This window comes from Dreissena polymorpha, chromosome 16 (genome assembly GCF_020536995.1).
Source record: "Dreissena polymorpha isolate Duluth1 chromosome 16, UMN_Dpol_1.0, whole genome shotgun sequence".
NCBI classification, from domain to species: Eukaryota; Metazoa; Mollusca; class Bivalvia; order Myida; family Dreissenidae; genus Dreissena; species Dreissena polymorpha.
In genome coordinates this window covers 25,027,848-25,050,040 of record NC_068370.1, presented here as the reverse complement: position 1 = coordinate 25,050,040, position 22,193 = coordinate 25,027,848, and the positions used below count along the sequence as shown (strand labels likewise).

General features: G+C 34.3%; 1 long non-coding RNA gene across 1 annotated transcript; it reads right to left on the bottom strand.

Annotated features, from left to right (window-relative positions):
• Positions 1-16,084: 16,084 nt before the first annotated feature.
• LOC127862270 (uncharacterized) lies at positions 16,085-17,784 on the bottom strand. Its single transcript, XR_008040526.1, has 3 exons — positions 17,755-17,784; positions 16,909-17,500; positions 16,085-16,500 (listed from the first exon to the last, which is right to left on the bottom strand). It is a non-coding gene; the product is annotated as an uncharacterized LOC127862270 (long non-coding RNA).
• Between the last annotated feature and the right edge of the window lie 4,409 nt (positions 17,785-22,193).

Sequence of the window (22,193 nt, the reverse complement as noted above, 5' to 3'; positions counted from 1 at the left end):
TAAAATACAATTTTGTGTCCTGATTTCATGAAGAAATGACCATGCATGTCCTAGATTTCAAATTCAAGGCCCTGGTGTGACACATTGGTAGCATTACCGTTAAACTGTTACCAGGCTTATGAAATTAGTTTTTATTGAACTATCTAAGGAAATCTAAATCAGGCACTGATTTTTCTTGTTTTAATACAGTCATAGAACAGTTGTGGCCTCTGGTCAATGACCAATTTTTGTTTACTTGTCACACCCTTAAAACTTTCCACACGTCTATAATAGCAAATCTGGATTTAGGCGATCTTCAATGGTACATTTAAACTTTAGCTCTGTTACAAGAGTGCTGGTAAAGTCCAGTCACATATTTAAATCTAGGCCATGTCAAAATCAAAGTGTCAAAGACAAATGAAAGATGCGTTCATTTATTATTGTCCAGTTGTTTACTACTGCTGTAAGTTTTTATATAATATGACTGATGAACATCATGTGAGAGAAAATTCACATTATCATTGTATATCAGGTTTAGCAACCTTTTAGATAACAAAGTATGCTAGTTTTCAATGTCGCTTCTGGGGATCGAACCCGTAGGGCTTTTAGGAAGATTCTGAAATTTTCGATCCCTCGAGAGCAACCAAACCAAAAATTAAGTCAAATATTGCCGACTCGGTTTTTTGAGTCGGTTCATGACGGATAATGGAGCTTGATTGGTCATTGTCGGCTTTGGTACTACTTACATGTACCCCGGGTACTCTTAAGTATATTTACGTGTACCCTGGGTACTCTAAGTATACTTACATGTACCCCAGGTACGGTAAATAAACGTAATTGTACTTGGTCCATATTAGACTGTACCCGAGTTGTATTCGCGCCCAAAATCCGATTTCGTAAAACACGCAACCGATTATCTTAAACACACTTCTCTTCAAAAAACACTGCATCAACATGCTTTTTGAGTATGTGTTCCGAAAATATAGAGGCCATTCTTCAGAAAATTGACATACATGTGTATATATAATTATTACAAAAAAATAGTCGACAACGACTGATTTAGGGTTAAATTTCCCGGGTACATTTTAGTATATTTACCGTACCGGGATACATGTAAGTATACTTAAGAGTACCCGGGGTACATGTACGTAGTACCCGAGCCGACAATGAACAATCGAGCGATACTGGAAGGTGCAACATCTCTCACGCCCCCTAGCATCGCCTTTAGCAGTATTCAATTCTCAACAGGAAAGTGCTGGAGTCATTGATCCCGAGGGACAAGAAAAACAATTGATTAATGTTCGAAATAAATAATTTGATTAATGACAATTCTGTTATTTGAGCCAGGTCACAGGAAAAGCGCAGTCAAATCAGTATCAAATTAAATTATTTGTTATTGTCAGAAAAACGCTTTTAAGCAAACAGCTGTCAAGCGACTGCTGGCTGATCTAGATCCAAACTGGCCACAATCGCCTTAACCCTTTGCATGCTGGGAAATTTGTCGTCTGCTAAAATGTCGTCTGCTGAATTTGTAAAATAAGCATTTTCTTCATTTTTTTTTCAAAGAATACTATCAGAATAGCAAACAGTTTGGATCCAGACGAGACGCCACGTTCTGTGGCGTCTCATCTGGAACCAAACTGTTTGCAAAGGCCTTTAAAATTCGGTCACGCACTGAAAGGGTTAATGTCTCTTTTACTGTGACACAGTTCATTTAACTTTAAAATGATAAAAAGTACTAACACTTAGAAAGAGTACTAACCAGTAAAAGTTTGAAATCAATGTTGAATCTCAGGACAGCTTGGTGATCTGCAAATCCCCGATGAAATGTTGATATCGGGTATCATAGTCATTCAATAAGTCGCAAAATGCTCGAATACAATTTACAAAGCACAATGTGACTTATATTGATAACTAAAAATACCAGTAATCAGTATGCCAGTTTAGCCGTGTCAAGCTGTTACGATCCAGAGACCAGAAAGTCTTTCATTCACATCGAGTATATATCCTTCGAATTCCAACTATTGTTGTCATAAGCGGAGATTTAGTGAATAAATATTCATATATCCTAAATGACAGCTTCTGAATAGCGAAACAAGCCAATGTATGCAGTAAGAAAGTTTTAAATCGAAACTCTCATTAAGGCGGCCATTGTTGAATGTTGAAACACGAACGACAACTCTGCTAGGAGAATGTTATCAAGGCTAGGATCCTACGCAGTGGCGTATGCCCAAGGGAAGTAACTGAAAAATCGAGTTATCTCAATCGGACTGGCACGGTCTTTTACATAGATGGCCATTGTAATTTTTTTTAGGTGATTATCAAACCTTGGACGCTGCTGTTCCAGCATCGTCAAAAATGAAAATAATGAATGAAAAAAGTAACACTCAGTGGCTCGAACCACTGACGAATGGAGCAAAAGTCTTTCGCTTAGACCATTCTGCCATCCGTGCTCACACAATGAGTGAAGTATGTTATACTTTATATAAGCAATCCTCGTAGTATAACAAAATATAACAACACCAACAGAACTCTCCAAACTATTCAATCGTTCGTGTTGCAGAGCTTTATAATTTTCAGGAATTTAAATCGTCAAAAGATGCATATAATGGATATTTTAGAGCATGGTAAATGTTCCGTATCACTGTTTCCTCCCACATATCATAACTACAACGAAAATTTGCGAATCTGAAATAATTTTTTTGTCAATTTAACAAAACGTGGAAAGGCCCCTTGACATGAGCAATCAATTAAAATTACACGATTCAAAATTTTAATGACGTACGAAACTGACAAGCCAGTAAGATCTCAGCATAACTTAAAACTGTTATTTCCCCAAATACATAAACACACCACACAAACGGGCAAAAACCAGGATGAAAAATGAGCATTTAATGAAGATTGAGTAAACAGATTTAAATACAATTCTTTGAATGAGTTCTCTTTGGTAAACATCTTTAGACAGACAGACAGACAGACAGACAGACAGACAGACAGACAGACAGACAACAGACAGACAGACAGACAGACAGACAGACAGACAGCAGACAGACAGACAGACAGACAGACAGACAGACAGACAGACAGACAGACAGACAGACAGACAGACAGACAGACAGACAGACAGACAGACAGACAGACAGACAGACAGACAGACAGACAGACAGACAGACAGACAGACAGACAGACAGACAGACAGACAGACAGACAGACAGACAGACAGACAGACAGACAGACAGACAGACAGACAGACAGACAGACAGACAGACAGACAGACAGACAGACAGACAGACAGACAGACAGACAGACAGACAGACAGACAGACAGACAGACAGACAGACAGACAGACAGACAGACAGACAGACAGACAGACAGACAGACAGACAGACAGACAGACAGACAGACAGACAGACAGACAGACAGACAGACAGACAGACAGACAGACAGACAGACAGACAGACAGACAGACAGACAGACAGACAGACAGACAGACAGACAGACAGACAGACAGACAGACAGACAGACAGACAGACAGACAGACAGACAGACAGACAGACAGACAGACAGACAGACAGACAGACAGACAGACAGACAGACAGACAGACAGACAGACAGACAGACAGACAGACAGACAGACAGACAGACAGACAGACAGACAGACAGACAGACAGACAGACAGACAGACAGACAGACAGACAGACAGACAGACAGACAGACAGACAGACAGACAGACAGACAGACAGACAGACAGACAGACAGACAGACAGACAGACAGACAGACAGACAGACAGACAGACAGACAGACAGACAGACAGACAGACAGACAGACAGACAGACAGACAGACAGACAGACAGACAGACAGACAGACAGACAGACAGACAGACAGACAGACAGACAGACAGACAGACAGACAGACAGACAGACAGACAGACAGACAGACAGACAGACAGACAGACAGACAGACAGACAGACAGACAGACAGACAGACAGACAGACAGACAGACAGACAGACAGACAGACAGACAGACAGACAGACAGACAGACAGACAGACAGACAGACAGACAGACAGACAGACAGACAGACAGACAGACAGACAGACAGACAGACAGACAGACAGACAGACAGACAGACAGACAGACAGACAGGACAGACAGACATACGAGACAGACAGACAGACGCAGACAGACCAGACAGACAGACAGACAGACAGACAGACAGACAGACAGACAGACAGTTTATTCACACGTTTACACAAATACATCGTCTTCATACTAAAGTATATACATTATTTTCTGTCACTTAACTAGGTTCAACAAAATAAAATTACACTACGTAAAACAAACATTTACGAGTACACATACTAATAAACTATCAATGTTGTCATGAAAGTATTGAACTGAATTATTTAGAATCGCATTTTTTAACTCAAGAGATTCTTTGATATATTTATATACATTATAAATAACTGTTTTGTCAAATGAAACTTATAACTTGTGTAATTGTTTTACAAATGGGTTTATATAAAATGTAAGGCGTATACATGTTTCCTTAAATCAGTGTAACATCTGCATATACATACAAAATGGTATTCATCTTCTAAATCCAAGTCATTACAACATCAACAATAACTTTCATTTAGTGGTATGTTATTTTGGGCGTATCTTCAAGTTTGGATTCTCAAAGGATGTGCAGAGACTCTTATTCTTACAACAAATAATCGCAGACCACTAGGAAGTAAATTTAAATATGTTTCATATTCCAAATAGCTTTTAAAAACTTTATACGTATCTAATACAGCACTAATTTTCATTTTACCACACCACTCTTGTTTAGGACACGCTTGTTTAAAACACCACTACAGAACAACCGCTGCCAATTACCACTGCTACTACTAACCAGCCACTGCCAACGACTTCACTGTTAGATCAACGACACCAGGCCATCTCACAACAACGTAAGAGAGTCACAATTATCTCAAGCCGAAATAATGGTCAAACGATCTCGTATATAACCAAAGGCAGGCGAAACTGGGGGTAACGTTACGATTCCGATACCCGTAGTTGATAGAGGCAGAGGTGATCCTAGAAACATTCTTGGTCTTATTGTTTGCCGGGATGAAACTTACGTGTACAGAATTGCCAGGTGTTTTAAGTACATGATATTCGAGGAACTAGTTTTTGACCTCTGCCCGCAACGCCTTCTTACCGATTTGGATTTAAACACAGAAGAAAAAACTATGACACTTTGTGAAGCTGTCAGGAAGACAGAGTCGGTGGTCAAGGATTCTTTCATTGCGACTGTAGCATTGGGAAGAGACAGTGCCAGGCTTAGGGATGCAAGTGTGTTAAGGCCCTGAGACTTTGTAATAGTAGATTTCATAACAGTGTGACTTTTAAAAACAAATAAATGTACCAAGTGATTAACATGTGGTATTTTACAAGAGTTAACTGAAAAACAAACGAGTTTCAATAATTCCTAGATGATACAATTATGTAGCAAACATTCATTTACAAGTGCTCTATTTTTTGTTTTACTGACATGTGTCCATTTCAAAATTGAGAAGTAAAATAAGATTGATCTAATATAATGGGAACTATCAAATATGTACAATTTTATTTTTTAAGTACAGATATGACATTAATTTTGATGAGAAATTATTTTCATCTTTTGTCTCAAAATGTGAAGTATGAAAACAGTGTGAAATATCTTGTAATAGTTCATATTGATGCAGGTTTTCAAAGATGTGCACTTTTCTGAATAAATAAGTGTTTTAATTTCAGTCGCATTAATTCTATAAAGCAGTTAACAATCGTGAATAAAGCTTAAATCGTTTTAGGAATTTCATTAAATGATTGAAGGCATTTTAAGTCATGTCGTGAAATTTCTAAAGAAATCAGGCATTTCGTGATGTCCCGAAGTGAAACAGTCATTTCACAAAAATCTTGAGTCGATTAGGAATTTCGTGAAATTCCTAGTTTCACAGGTTTAGTGAAACATAATATATAGTAGTATAATGTTGGTAATTGTATACAAGGCGTTTTAAAGTTCATATGTTCCAATATATCCAATCAATAAAGTATTATACAGTATGAACAGCTCATTTTGAATAAATTGTTATTGTTTATTTATTTTAAAAATAAGTGTTGTGCTATTTTGTCATTTATATGTATACCAGATGCAATATCAGCCGACAATGTTTTAATATTAGTCTTTGTTATGTTGGTTTCCTGTTATGACAGCTTATTGCGTATTTCGATATTTATGATATTTGATTATTTTTTATCATTATGATTTTTTTCCGCTTTTAACGAAAATTTATTAACTCGACACAAAAGGAAAAGCACACGTCCTTCTTAATATCAATTCTAAAAATAGCCAAGTCTTATCACAATTGTTATCAACGCAGTGAGAATTGTATACATTAACAAATACTTTGTGTGTTTTAAACCATTTTGTATAAAATATATGTACGATGTTATAAAACAGCTCAACTAGCTTTTGCCGATTTGTTCAAACGACATTCAGACATATTTGTTCGGTCTTTAACGCGTTCCCCCTTTAATTATTATTGCTGATTCCTGTTGAATCTATTCAAGGTATAGTTCATGTTATGTTGTTATATGTTCATGCCTGACTATATCGGCATATTGAAGACTTTGTCTTATAAATATCGTGTATATAGATATAATGAAATTTCACTATAGAACGTAAGCAAATACATACTGTATAAGCTTTGGAATGAATTCGTCCCAGATCGGAATTGATATGAGAAGCCGCATTAACAGGGTTATCCAAGATAATAGATAGCGCAAACAGACGAACGGGTAGTTGAATATCACGAACAAAATCATATACTAGGCTTTAAACTACCAGGACCACTTAAAGGCTTTAATATAAACCATTGAGGAACAAAATCATTGATCGGTAGTGGGTAAGCTGTGCTGCAAGGAATGACAAGGCCCTGTTATCAAACACGTTTTCTCATAGTTGCTAAAGTATTTAGCATAATTACAGAAAATATGTTATGAAACGGCTTTCAATCCCTTAACAAATAGGAAAACATATAATAAATTGACCCTCTCCAATAAGATGTATATTTCATTATCATATGTGTGTACAGTTATCCCATCTTGCGTACGTGTACGAACGGCTTATCCACTTTGTAATAATGCCAATATTCGCAGCATTATGTGTAATTCGCAGATGTTTCACGATCCTTATAACCGTCATCTGTAAACTTATGGCACAGTCTAGCACACTAACGAAAGATAAAAAGCATATCCCCTGCAATGCTATCACAGTGAACGGGTATATACTATTGTGCGTTTGCAAATGCACTGTAACAGCTAAAAGAACATTTTTACACGAAAAGAATTTTCAAATGTCCATATTGCTCATGTGGTTAGTTTACAATTACTTTTTTCACTTTTTCAATTTATACTGAAAAGATGTTTGCAATTTGTACAATCTCCAAACAATTACTTTTCATCTTCATCTCTTCGGTGTAAAATACAAATCTTACGAATCCAATTCATTAATTTACGAGCAAGTTATGTCTTTCTTCTGAGATAGTCATATATTTTAACATACTCCAGCTCATGAGAAAATCATATTCTGTTAACGATGTTCCATCCTGTAAAACTTCTTTTTGGCTTATACTAACTTCTACTTTCTCCAAAACTCTACTACATGTATGTATTTCTAACTATATTGATTATATCACAAATTAATGCTTCCAAATACAAACTCAATGCCATTTTGTTCCGCTATCTTCATTTTTCTTTTACACCCTTTGTCATGTTGCAATAATTTTTGATACTGTTTCTAGTTTTAATATTGTTGTACATGGTTTTTAAGCGTTTAGAGGTTAAGATCATATCTGCAGAATCTTCAACTGACGGAAGAGACATATAGCATAAGATTCGAACTTCATTTATGAAATCTGACAAATTTTACTTTTCATTCCGTTGGACATATTTTATGCATTTTTAGATTGTATTGCTAACACGTGCTTACGGACAACTACATACATATTGTATTGCTCACACGTGCTTACGGACAACTACATACATATTGTATTGCTAACACGTGCTTACGGACAACTACATACATATTGTTTCAACAAAACATGTAAGCGTGTCAATATCGGCTTAGTGCTACCAATAACTTTGCGATGAGACTTACTAATTTCTGACTATAAATTAATAATATTTATTTTCGCGGAAACGAGCGTTGTTGTTGTTTATAGTTCCTATGGATACGATAACGGAATACTTCAGTCGTTTTCGTTATGTACGGAATACGGATTGCCTCGAATAAGCTTACGCAACTTCCTTATCACGTGATTACACGTCATCTCCTTCTTCTGCAAACTATCAGTGTGAACGTTCACATGGACAAAAAACAAAGTTTAAGTTAAATCGCAAATTATCTTACAGGAATCTTTTCACGGTTTTGTAAATTGACAAAATTGAAAAAAGTTGTTTCAGATTCGCAAATTTTCGTTTTAGTTATGCTATTTGTGAGGAAACAGTATAACTGAACATTTACCATAGTCCAATAGAGCCATTATATGTATCTTTTGACGATTTGAAAACCTAAAAATTATAAAGCGTTGCAACGCGAAACGATTGAATAATTTGGAGAGTTCTTTTGTTGTCGTTTAAATTTACGAAACTACGAAGATTGCTTATATAAGGTATAAAATACTTACACTGTGTATATCCGGCGGAATAGCCGAGAGGGCTAATGCTTTTTTACTTCAGACTTACTCCAGGACTCCGGGGGTCACTGGTTCGAGCCCTGGTACCGACTACTTTTTTTTCCGTTTTTTAATTTTATTCTTGATTTTTTACTGGAGCTTTTAAGATCCAATGTTTACATTTATCAATATAAAGCATTTAATGACAAACTTCAAAATATGCCAAAATCTGTGAAAAGGCCTCTTTAAATAATGCCTCGTGGTCGTGGAAGAAAAAGGACATACACGGAAACTGTGGAGGAGCCTGCAGAGGACGCTTCCCGGTTCCTTCAACCGGACCCAGATATTTGGGTTATCGGGGATTCGATCCCGTACTGGGCCGGCATTCGCGCCATTCAGACAGACAAACGAGCCCTTCGCACACCTGCAGGGAAACAAATCGGTTGGTGGGGCATGCGCGGGATGTCATGGGCCCAGTTCCGGACTACAATAGAGTCCAGCGAGCTTTTAAATAAAGCACCGGACATTATTTTCATCAATTTAGGGGGTAATGACCTTCGCAATTTGTCTTCCACCAAATTAAGAAACATAATTTAACGCGAACCTAATTACATTCGGGCTGCTCTTCCCGATTCCCTCTTGGTTTGGATTGACATTCTACCTCGTTTGAATTTGAACGGCGCCGGAGAGTCTGAGCGGTTGATTGACCGGCAAGGAAATTGCATCAATCGTTGGGGTCGTCTGCACGCGGCAAAATTTTCCAAATATGAAATGGTGTCGGTACCGGTCGTTTTCGATACGCCAGGTTTCTTTCGAAGCGATGGCGTCCATCTATCGGACGTTGGTCTGGAACTATACCTTGATTGTATTCGCGACGTCATCTTGAAGTATTCATAATGGGCGAATCCAGAATTAATGGGGGATAAATTTGTAAAATTTATTGTGGCGGAAAATTATGTTTGCCGGGGTCGGATGGGCATGCCTACTTATTCTAAAACATAAATCTCTTAAACCTAACCTTAATGACATTGACTTAACACATTTGCTCGAATGGACTCTGCGTAACTTGTGAACATCAGAGTGTTCTTTCGGGTGAATGTCTACTTATTCTAAAACATATAACTCTTTAAGCTAACTTAACGACAAAGACTTAACATATTTGCTCGAATGGACTCTGCGCTACTTGTGTACCATCAGCGGGTTCTTTCGGGTAAGTTAAAGAAATTATAGCCTTAAGTTTATAACATAGTTGCAATACCGTAGGGCAAAAACTTTATGTTTGAAGGTCCGTTTTAAAAAGTGTGTGACCGTTGGTCCGAGCTATAAAGTGTGTAAAAAGTGTGAAATCGCTGGTGTAGCGATAAGTAGTATTACGGTCCGTTTTTAAAAGTGTGTAAATGTCGGACCTTTAAAGTGTGAAATCGCTGGTGGAGCGATTAGTGGTATTATTGTCCGAGTTTAAAGTGTGTAATAGTGTGAAATCGCTGGTGGAGCGATTAGTGTTATTATTGTCCGAATTTAAAGTGTCTCAATAAAGTGTAAAATCGCTGGTGGAGCGATAAGTGGTATCGTGTGTTAAAGTGTCTGTCGAGCGATTGGTAGAACTAGGTTTAGCCCAGTCAAGTGTATGGTTTTTCCTAGTTCGTCGCTCCTGAAACTTTTTAATTGGGCATCGGTGTTGCTGCTAATGGCGTAACTTCACGATGGTAATTTAACGGGTGCTCATCCACCTCCGGTAGACATAATTTTTCAAAACAGTCCGGGTCACGTATGACCGCCAACCTTGGTACCGTGGTTACCACTGGTTGCATTTTTCTGTACCGCTGCGGCCATTCAATTCCACACACTAATTACTTTCTATACTAAATAGATATGTTGTTGTATACTTTATAATATGCTATTTTTATATTCACGTAATTTTTATTACAAAGCAAAATATTTTGACATAGTATTATTAAACCAGTTAACTAAGTAATGTGTTGTTATTTAGTCGTTGCAGTCGTAAAATAATGAATTTCATTTACCTGAAAACGCTTCATTAACGGTACCAGTTACCGTATGAGATTATTTATAATATTTAAACTCGTTCGCATTAATATGATTAATCATATTTGAGAAAACACAATGTTGAGATTAAAACCGTGTGTACACGCTTTGACAAAATCTTAAACAAAATGCTTAAACATGCAACATATTGTAAACTCAGCGATACGATGAAGTCTCCGTCACATAAGACTGAAATGCGAGAAACAGTTTTTGTTTTCACGTTTCAGTTATGTCCCTCGCACGGAAAATGGTATGATCTTACAAATTACAAAGAAAATTCATAAATTTTAGTAAAGTGTAACAATAAACGAATTGTAAAACACAATCGGCATATATATTATTATTGAGATTATATTTGTTTTCCTGAAATAGAATACAGATGACAAAATGGTTAAACTTATCGGTCCCAGACTAATTGAAAAACAAATGTAACAAGACTATTGCCAAGCAACATATGCAAATACTGCAAATTGAAATATGCTTAATTTTGTCTTTATTACATGTACAAATTAAATAAATTGAATCTTAAACATGTCCCCATATTTCCTAAAAGAAAATTTCTAACAATTGCATAGATAAAAAATACCTACTAAAGAAGATGATATTAAGGTCAAAAAAGAAATAATTTTTAATATAATAAAAAAGCATATCTGATATATCGACGCTATATCTGCTTGATTAAAGTGTCGAATATACAAATCATTATCAAAATTGAAATGGAACCCGGCGTACAATGCTGAAAATCATTCAAGACTAATTCCGAATCTTAACCAGTACCGTACTTTTACGTGGCCACCTTATTCAAACACTTCACCAACATTGTAAAAGATGTGACTCTCCCATTATTTTATCAGAAATGTTATTATATGACTCACATAGTGACTTAAAATGCGTCAATTACAAAGTTATGTACAATTAATAAAAAATATTGCATACAATTGAAACGCTGTATACAAGGGCTTTGGGAGGTACCCCAGATACCTTAATAAACCATAATAATAAATTATAAGAATCGGTTCCAGCAAATGTTTTCAGACGAAAACTATACTAATATAGCTAAAGCAAGGAATTTAATTCGTAAGCTTGGTTTTTACAAAGTAAAGAATTTAAAACGGACTCTTGATGACGTTTATACATATAATAAAAAGTATTATTCTTATTGGACATGTAAATATCCTCGTGTGTAAAACTTGTTCAACGAGTTTATTTGTATTCAAGCATACAATACTTTGTCTCGTTATATCGCAACATGATATTAAACATGAGTAAATTCCCATTAGCTTTGAATGATGTGATTATTATCTGTAAACATACGAAGGGCGATAAATCAGAGTTTAGTAATTTTTAGAGGCATCTTATAAAGTAACTTTACAAAATTGTATTTACATGTTATATTAGAATATGAACAAGCGATTGTTTTTTGCATCGTTGATTTTAAACGTTACATTAATGATATATATATACTCAATCGTCAAAGTTATGAATGTCAATTTTTGATGGCAAAAGGTTGCGCATTTTTTTGCTGTATATACAAATCAGCCACACATTGTGTTAGACATTGCAAAAACATACTCGGAGTATTTGATATACGAGTCGGGTTAAGACATAAAGATATTGTTTCTCTTTTTGTATAAAATCTTCATATAGTTTTACAAAATAAACATCTTGCGGGATTATATATACAGTTGATTTGTTTGATTTAATTACTATTTGCATACGATAATATGGTGCATTCAAGTTTACATGTACATACCGAGAACCAAAGGAAGTGTATGCCGTAAAAAAAGAGCGATCAAACCTAATGAGGTGTGTGTGCATGAACATGATAACGAAAACATTGTGTTTATATCTGGATGTTATACTTTATACGAGGACTTTAAACTAAATACGTTAAGCTCTTAACATATTGCTTATCAGCTTGAAAGTGTACAGTTGTAAAAAAAAGTATCTTTGCAGTTATTTGAGTATATGGTAACTATAAACGCTTAAGTTATCAATATGAACTGATCCATGTGAACTTAAGTTAGGCCCGACTCCTTACGATTGCAACTAAATAAATATTCTACATGTTATTTACACTTGTTAGCAGTTAAAGATAGTTGTATAAAAATACGAAATCAAATTGTGCAACACCTAACATCCACAAGTGTATCAATTGTTATGGTATTTTCATTTGTGCAAGAGTGAAAACCCTTGCAAAAGTAGAAACTAAATAAAATAAAATAAATCGAACAAATACAGATATATTTTCTATGCTGAAACTTTGTAGTTTCGTTATGATGATATGTTTTTTTTAGAAATTAATCCAAAAATGACTTACAAAAAGGAATTGGCATTTTGTTTTGGTTTTCTGAGGGTAGATAACATCATTCGTGTACATTTAATATCCACTTGTCACACCGCATTTGCTATCCTGAGTGCACATATATGAGTCATTTATGTATTGAAATACACCAGATAGGTCTTGCTTTATCAATATTTATGTTCATAAGAGTGAATTGTTTCAGTAAATTGTAATACAAAATGAAGACAATAAAATGGGGGATGGCAAATTTGAAAGGAACATTCACTATCCTTTTTTGTTTCGTAAACTTTGATCTAAATGTAGAATACCACGGCAACAGTAAAGAATAGGAAATAAAAATTTCGTATAAGAGATCGGAATTAACACTATAAGGATATGTAATACGGCTAACAGTTGTTTTTAACAATCTGGTTAAGTCTTAGATCTTGTTGATTTTAGAGACGATCGTTGTAAACCAACAGTACATCTTGAGCAACACTCTTTTTAATGTTATAAGTACACCTAAGCGTCGTTGAGTCTGTGATTGTCTGGCAGTAATGACGGATATTTCTCGTGTTACCCTACTTGGTGTTATTTTTAGTGGTCGAAGATATCGAATGTCAATGTAATTGTTTTTTTAGAAATTATTCAGTCTATCGTTAATTTCTGTCAACCTACCTTTCAAGGTAAATGAAATATATGTGCAAACTCAATTGTGTGTATTGTTCTATCACGTACTAAATCGTAGAATATTGCATTTTGACAAGTCTCCAATTCGGGATTAATGACCTTTGTGGATATGTATCAATTATTGATTTAAATGATTTGTATTACTAAATATTAAGATAGTTTGCCAGCAAATTTTAGTATTGCTATGTTACCATTGTATCTTTTACTATTGAACGAAGACTATTATTGCGAATTTAATAATATCTACCGTGACGGTGAATTGAAAAGGATTTGTGCACACATTTGTTTTACACCATCATCGTATCCGTCTTAAGGAGAAAATACCCATCGGTTACATGTTCATATCGTTTGATCTTGTTCAGACTGCAAATAATGCATTATGATTTCATAAGCAGCTTTTTAACACCAAAAACATCACTCACAAAACAACACCACCCAATCCGCGTTATTCATTCTTTGTGGAAGACTTTTACACAACTTAAAAAACTATGTATTTGATAATCTTGAGTCATAATAACTTGTTAACGCGTATCACTATTTTGCACTTTTTTGTAATAAACTATTAAAGTGGGTATGCACGATTTTGTCAAATATGTATGAATTTATATAAAATGTGTAAAAAAAAGTATTATACATATAGTTCAATATAAATTAAAATAAAAGTTAAGAAGGAAATGTGTCGAAAAATGCAAAATAAGCCAGAGATTTAATTCTGAAATCGAAATTGTCCGTACAGTCGAATTCGTCAGTATGTAAATCATGCATGTAGGATGTGAATCTAAATATCTTCGTCACAATCGGATCGGGGTGCTAACTTGTCTTTGCTGCATGTTATGAAAGTTGTCTTCAATGTATAATTATTCTTGCCTATTTTGTGTTATTGTAACATATTTGTATCAATATATTACAATTTATCACATATAAAAATCGTGCATACCCACTTTAAAACAAATAAAATAATTACAGGTATCGACTTTCATTTTATCATAACAAGTAGAAAATATTGTTTGAAATTTGCTTCTCAACTTTTAGTTTTCTTAAGGATTATCTCTGCCACCATACACTTGATATTTATCTTGGTAAAAGGTCAGGTTTAGTTAGTTAGTTTTATTTGTGTATACACGTCAAGCATTTTACAGTTCAATTCAATCAATGCAATACAATATTGTAACATATTAAGTATAAATACAAATACTACGATGTAGCTAACATTCTACCTTCAAGTATGAATGGTGCTTTTTATCACAGATCTAACTAATATAACGACATGATGTATACACAGGATAACCCGTAAAGCCTACACATGTAAACATGAATAAGCTTATTTCCAACGAGGTCCCTTGATATTGTCAAACAAGTCTTATAAGTGACTACAAGTATATAGTTTTGTTCAGTTCTTAATATGAAAAAGAACATGATCTTACAAATGATTTCTTTTACATATTATTATTGTAGAAAATCTTATGGATATGGTTAAGTCGAAGTTGCTTGTATCTTTGCTCAATGCTCAATAAACCAAGATAATATTTGATACACCAAGTGATGTTCTACTTTGGGCGTTGTTAATAAAAGGAACCATTTTATTTTGGACTATTTGTAGCTTGTGCTTGAGCTGTTTCGTGAGCCAACAATACCACGAAGAGGATGCATAATCTAAATGGCATTGTATTTAATAATTTCATAAGCTTCTTCTGAGAAAGCGCTTTGTCTATATACTTTAATTATACTGTATTATACTATAATTAAAGTCTAGATTTAACCTTCTTGACGATATTATTTACAATAGAAGTACCAAACAAATCAGCATCCAAAATCGAACCAAGATATTTTACACGCGTCTGCAATTTTATAACAGGATCATTACATTGTATATTAAAATTGTCCACCTTAGTGAGTTTACGTTTCGAATCAAAAAGAATACACTCTGTTTTGCCTAGATGGAGGGATAGCTTATTGTCTATTAACCACTTACTACAGGACTCGAGCTCTTTGCCTAAAACTTGACTGATGATACTAGGATCTTTATGTGAATACAAAATAGCACTATCATCAGCATAGAGTATTAATTTACAATTTGATGATATACTTGTTTTCATATCATTCATGTAGGATTTAGTATATTTAAACCAGCTTTATCCAATTTTCAAGCAAACATACATTTAAAATAGTGTATGTTAATGACCTTATACGTATCGTGTTATTTATTGAGCAAATTGTGTGATGTGTATTAAATAATGTTGTAAACTGCCACCAGGCAATCAACAATGGAATGGCTGAGGTCAGACTAGAAGAAGAAATACAAAGACACCAATTAAATGAAAAAGAAAGCACACATGATTGAGTTTTTTATGTAAAATATATTTTGGAAAAAAATGCAACATATACACATACAGTTATACTAATTCATACACAACATTAACATAAAATAAACGCAAACTACAACTACAACTTTTATTAAGTGGTATGTGGCACAGTTATTTACTATAGAAAAAGTTAATTAAATCATGACATGCTTCAAAACTTGATGTTCTAGTGTCTTTGATGAAAATGTATATTTAATTGTGTTCGAAGTGTATGTGTATGTATACACATTAATACATGGGCACATTGAGTAGTTTCAAATGACAAAGGTAAACACCAATACAACGATCTTTTACATCTGCGAAATTAGTCAATATGAACGATGGCGGACATTTGTTAATATAATACACGTCCATAATCCTGAGGTTATTAGTAGATTTCTGAACAAATATTCCTATACCACCGCGAACATCGACCACTTCCGCCTGAACGCATTCCTGAAGCGAAAATTTGATATTCAATATTAACTAACGTTTGTTACGTGAATTGTCGATGTTGATCTAACTAATATATAAAGAACACAATAATATAAGTCTGGAACTTAACATTGTTGTGTTTACATATTAATGCAGCATACAATAATGTCCTGTTGTTTAAACATAGTATTAAATCAGAAAATAATGATTTTGTAAACGCATGCTATACTTTCTTCTATGACACGGACGATTGAATTTCAACAAAGAAATGACACTGTGTAACACATTTTTAAGTTTGATGGCATAATATTCACAATGTTTATAAAATAGGTTGGTTACTTTGAAATTATTTCTACAACAAAAAGTAGCCGTTTGGAGGTTCAGTTTTACCCAAAAGTGCTATAAAATATCTTAATAAAAATAACATACCTAACAATCGCAAATTAGTATCTGCTTCCACCGTAATGAGATCCGCCGTATAGTGATCCGCTTCCGATGCCAGAACCGGATGTATAGCTGCTATATGGTGATCCATAGTTCCTGCCGTAACTAGATCTATAGTCGTCATCGTCACGATCGGGCCCATATCCGTCATACAGTGATCCGTATGATGACCCAGCTCGGTAACTTCCATAAGGTGACCCAATTTCGTAGCTTGATCTATACCGTGACCCACCGCCTAAGCCGGATCCATACGGTAACCCAATCCCGTAGCTTGATCCGTACGGTGACGTGATTCCGTAGCTTGATCCATACAGTGACCCACCGCCTAAGCCGGATCCATACGTTGACCCTAGTCTGTAGCTTGATCCATACGGTGACCCAATTCCGTAGCTTGATCGATACCGTGACCCACCGCCTAACCCTGATCCATACAGTGACCGACCGCCATACAGTGAACCACTTCCTATACCGGACCCAAGAGAACCGTAGCCGTAAGTATAATGACTACCAGGTCTTGGCACCGCCAAAGTAGCCCCAACAATGAGCATGAAAACGAAAACGGAATTCATAGCTGTATCTGAAACGCAAGTACACTATTTTTAAACGGTGGTCATATGTATTATTTGGTATCCTATTTTCACTCTCGGTAGTATAAGCATGCGAACACTTAATATTGCTTTAATGTCTGCTTTAATTGTATGCAAAGAATTATATTGTTTGATGTTTTGAAGTTATTGTAAATTTTTGCAAATATTCAAAGTTTTAATTAATCCCACCTTATTTTCGTTAACTGCATTGCTGCCTCTAATTACAATCCCAGCATATACCTACCTCGAACAGCTTGTCACTGAAACGATGAAGATGTGCTTTGAATAACTCAGTGTAAAATTATTATATATATACTATTTCTTCACTGGATTGTTTGTTTACCGCACTTACTATTTATAACTATTAATTCACTGAACGCAGAAATTACATAAGCATTCAAAGGGATGTCGTGATCCTCTAAAACTTTGTCAAAAACATTATGACGCATGTCGACAAAACGCTCGCGAACGCTTTGTCAAAATCATTGTGACGCAAGTTAAAGCGACGCTGTGGTCGTTCCTTAGGGCTCATTAAGAACAGACTGATTGTTTTTTTATTGAATGAATAGTTTATAACATATCACGTAACAATGAAAAACGTTTAAAACTAGAAGCGAAACAAAAGCATGTACCGATAAGCTAGAATAAAAAAGAACTATTTGAAAATGCATTATACATGAGCAGAATAATATTGTAACAGAGTATTAATGATATGCTTTGAGCTTTTACCAGGAATGACAATCTTGAGGCTGCTTAAACGAACGAAACCAATATGTTAGAGTTCGGCCAATTGCAAACAGCTCATACATTTTTAGCATTGGCATCTACAGCACACAATACGAATTAAAGACTGATTAATTTGAAATAGGACCTTTGCATTATATGGTTCATGAGTTTGCCTTTTAGTTGAATCGGTGAGTTTGCCTGGTTCATGGTCCATTTTGCGACAACGTGATTTAGCCACGGTACTTCATTGAACATGTCTAAGAACCTGTTAGTCACATGCAGAAACCATTAGTTTGTATACAGTATTTAGAGTTAATATGATTAGATCGCGTTTTTTATTACACACAATAACATAATTTAACAGGTGTTAATTTTACACCGAATACTCTTAACTTTCCTTAACAATGGACATTCATACAAGACGATATATCATCGTCCTCTTCATAAAAACGTACATGCAATGGGGAAATTGATTTGACTGCTTTTATTGTAGTTACAGAACCAGCATTTAGCTATGTTGTTGATGCGTTATAATTATATTTAATTCTAGCCTGTGACCACTTGGACTGCATATGCGGACATTGTACTATTATATGTGTGTATCAGACCTTTATTTAGTATTGATTTATACACTGTTTGGCACGAAGGTCTAAGTATATTGAAATAGTCTTGAAAGAGCCAAGCTTCTCAACATCAAAGTCGTTAAATGTTTAAACATGAATAAATCAATTCGTGAACTTTGACAGGTACCTTTTATGTGAATAACAACGTACACACTAGCTAGGGTTAAATAAGTGTACCAATAAAAACATTACTTTATTTTTTTTATAATTTATTTCAAATATCTGTGAATTTCAATGTATGACAAGAGCAATCAATTAATACAAAACGATTTAAAATTAATGACGTACGAAATTTATAAGCCAGTAAGATCTCAGCATAATTTAAAACTGTTATTTCCCTATATACATGAATACACGAACGGGACAGCCAAGATGACAAATGTGCATAAAATGGAGATTGAGTACACTCATTTAAATATAAGTCTTTTATTAAGTTCTCTTTGGTTAACATCTGTATAATAAATATATTTAAAACAATATGTATTTATAGTGGTATAGAGATGGTAGTAGTATACAATGCGTTTTTAAGTTCATATGTTCCAATAAATAAAGTATTATACAGTATAAACGGCTCATTTTTTATAAATTGTTATTGTTTATTTATTTAAAAAGTAAGTGTTCTGCTATTTTGTCATTAAATATGTATTATTTCCATATGCAATATCAGCCGACAATGTTTTAATGTTTGTCTTTGTTATATTTGATTCTATGACAGCTTATTGCGTAATTTGATGTTGATGATATTTGTATATTTTTATCATCATGTTGTGTTATTTCCCACTATTTATGAAGATTTGAAAAATTATTAACTCGACAAAAAAACAACAACAAACATATGTCCTTCTTAATATCGATTAAAAAAATAGCCAAAGTCTTATTACAATTGTAATCAACGCAATGAGACTTGTGTACATTAACAAATAGTTTATGTGTGCACAGTTTTAAAACCATTTTGTATAAAATACATGTACACTGTTATGAAATATCTCAACTACTGTGTGCTTATTTGTTCAAACGACATTAAGAAATATTTGTTTGGTCTTTAACGCGTTCCTCTTTTAATTATTATTGCTGATTCCTGTTGAATCTATTTAAGGTATATTTCATGTTATGTTGTTATATTTTCATGCTTGACTATATCGGCATATTGAAGCATTTTCCTTGTAGATGTCGTGTATATAGATATAAAGAAATTTTACTCGAGAAAGTAAGCCAATACACATCAGCTAAGGCATAAATTTGTCCCGGGTCGGAATTTATATGAGTAGCCGCATTAACAGGGTTATTCACGATTATATATAGCGCAAACAGACGAACGGGTCGTTGAATATCTCGAACACAATTATGTAGGTTTTAAAGTAACTGGAAAACTGAGAGGCTTTAATATATACCATTTATCAACAACAGCAATGATCAGTAGTAGGTAAGATGTGCTTCTAGACATGACAAAACCATGTCATCAATCACGTTTGCTCATATTTGCTTAAGTATGTAGCATAATTACAGAATCTATGTAATAAAACGGATTTCAAACCCTAAATAAATAGGAAAACATATCATAAATTGACCCTCTTCTTCAAGATGTATATTTCATTATCACACCCAGATGTGTGTAGAGTTACCCCATATAGCGTATGTGTACGAACGGCTTATCCGCTTTGTAAGTATGACAATATTCGCAGCATTAGGTGCAATTCGCAGATTGTTCACGATCATTTTTACCGTCAGCTGTAAACTAATGGTACAGTCTGGCAGAATCAGACATCTCTCATCATTTGGTGTTAAGTGCAAAGCATACGAATCCGATTCATTGATTTACGAGCAAGTTATGTCTTTCATCTGATAATCATATATTTTAACATACTCCAGCTCATGAACAAATCATATTCTGCTAACGATGTCCCGTCCTGCAAAACTGCTTCTTGGCTTAAACTAACTTCTATTTTCTCCAAAACTCTACTACATTTATGTATTTCTAACTATATTGATCATATAACAAAATAATGATGCTAAATACAAACTTTTTAATCCGCTATATACATATTTTACAACCTTTGTCATGTTGCAATAATGTTTGATACTGTTTCTAGTTTTGATATTGTTTTACATTGTTTTAAAACGTTTAGAGGTTAATATCATATCAGCAGAATTTTCAACTGACATTATAGACATATAGCATAAGGTTCGAGCTTCATTTATGATTTCTGTCAAATTGTACTTTTCATTCCGTTGGACATATTTTGTCAAAGAAGTATGCATGTTGATATTGTATTGCTAACACGTGCTTACGGACAACTACATACATTTTGTTTAAACAAAACATGTAAGCGAGTCAATATCGGCTTAGTGCTACCAATAACTTGGTGGTAATTAATTTCATTTACATGAAAAACGAAATAGGCACGGTACCAATAACCGTTTGAGATGATTAAAAATATTTTAACGTGTTCGCATTAATATGATGTATTATATTTGAGAAAATACAGAGTATGTACACGCGTTTAAAAAAACATCTTCGATAAATGCTTATAAATGATATTCTAAATTGAATGATGCAATGAAGTTTTCATCACATGGAACTAAACTGCGATAAACTGTTTTTGTTTTCACGTTTCAGTAATGTCCCCTAGCTCGGAAAATTAAATAAGCTTACACAGACAAAATAATTTTTTAGTTAAGTGAAACAATGTTTTGTAACATACAATCGGCATAGAACTTATTATTGAGAGGTAATGTGTTTTTCTTATATGGAATACAGAGGACAAAATATTTAAACAAATCGGTCCCAAAATAATTTAAAACAAATGTTATTAATCAGAATATGCACAATTAAAATATTTTATGTGAATCAACCGTTGCAAACCGTAACCGCATTGTTTATTTGCTTATTTTCAACAAGGTCTTATAATATAATACAATTTACAACAAATACATCATATTACATCTTTAGCAATAAGAACAAAACATAAATAATCATATATGCATGCACACTTAAAATGAAATTTATCATAATTAAAAACAAATGACTTACATACAACTACAATAACCATTTATGCAAGAACAGTATTCAAACATTAAAATAATGTTGTTTACTAAAACAACATGAAGCATGTTCAGTTTATTTCATCAAGAGTGGTAGACAGATAAGTATAGATTGGGGTAACGAATTCCAAATACGAATTGCAACAGCGTATTACAGTGTCATGAGCAACAAGCGATTATCAAGCGATTATCAAGATAATGCATGCTGTGAAAGTGGTTATGAAACATATCATTCCTAAGATGGTTCAACAAACATTGCTTTTCACTTCGAATGTTCTGGAACAAGATGACA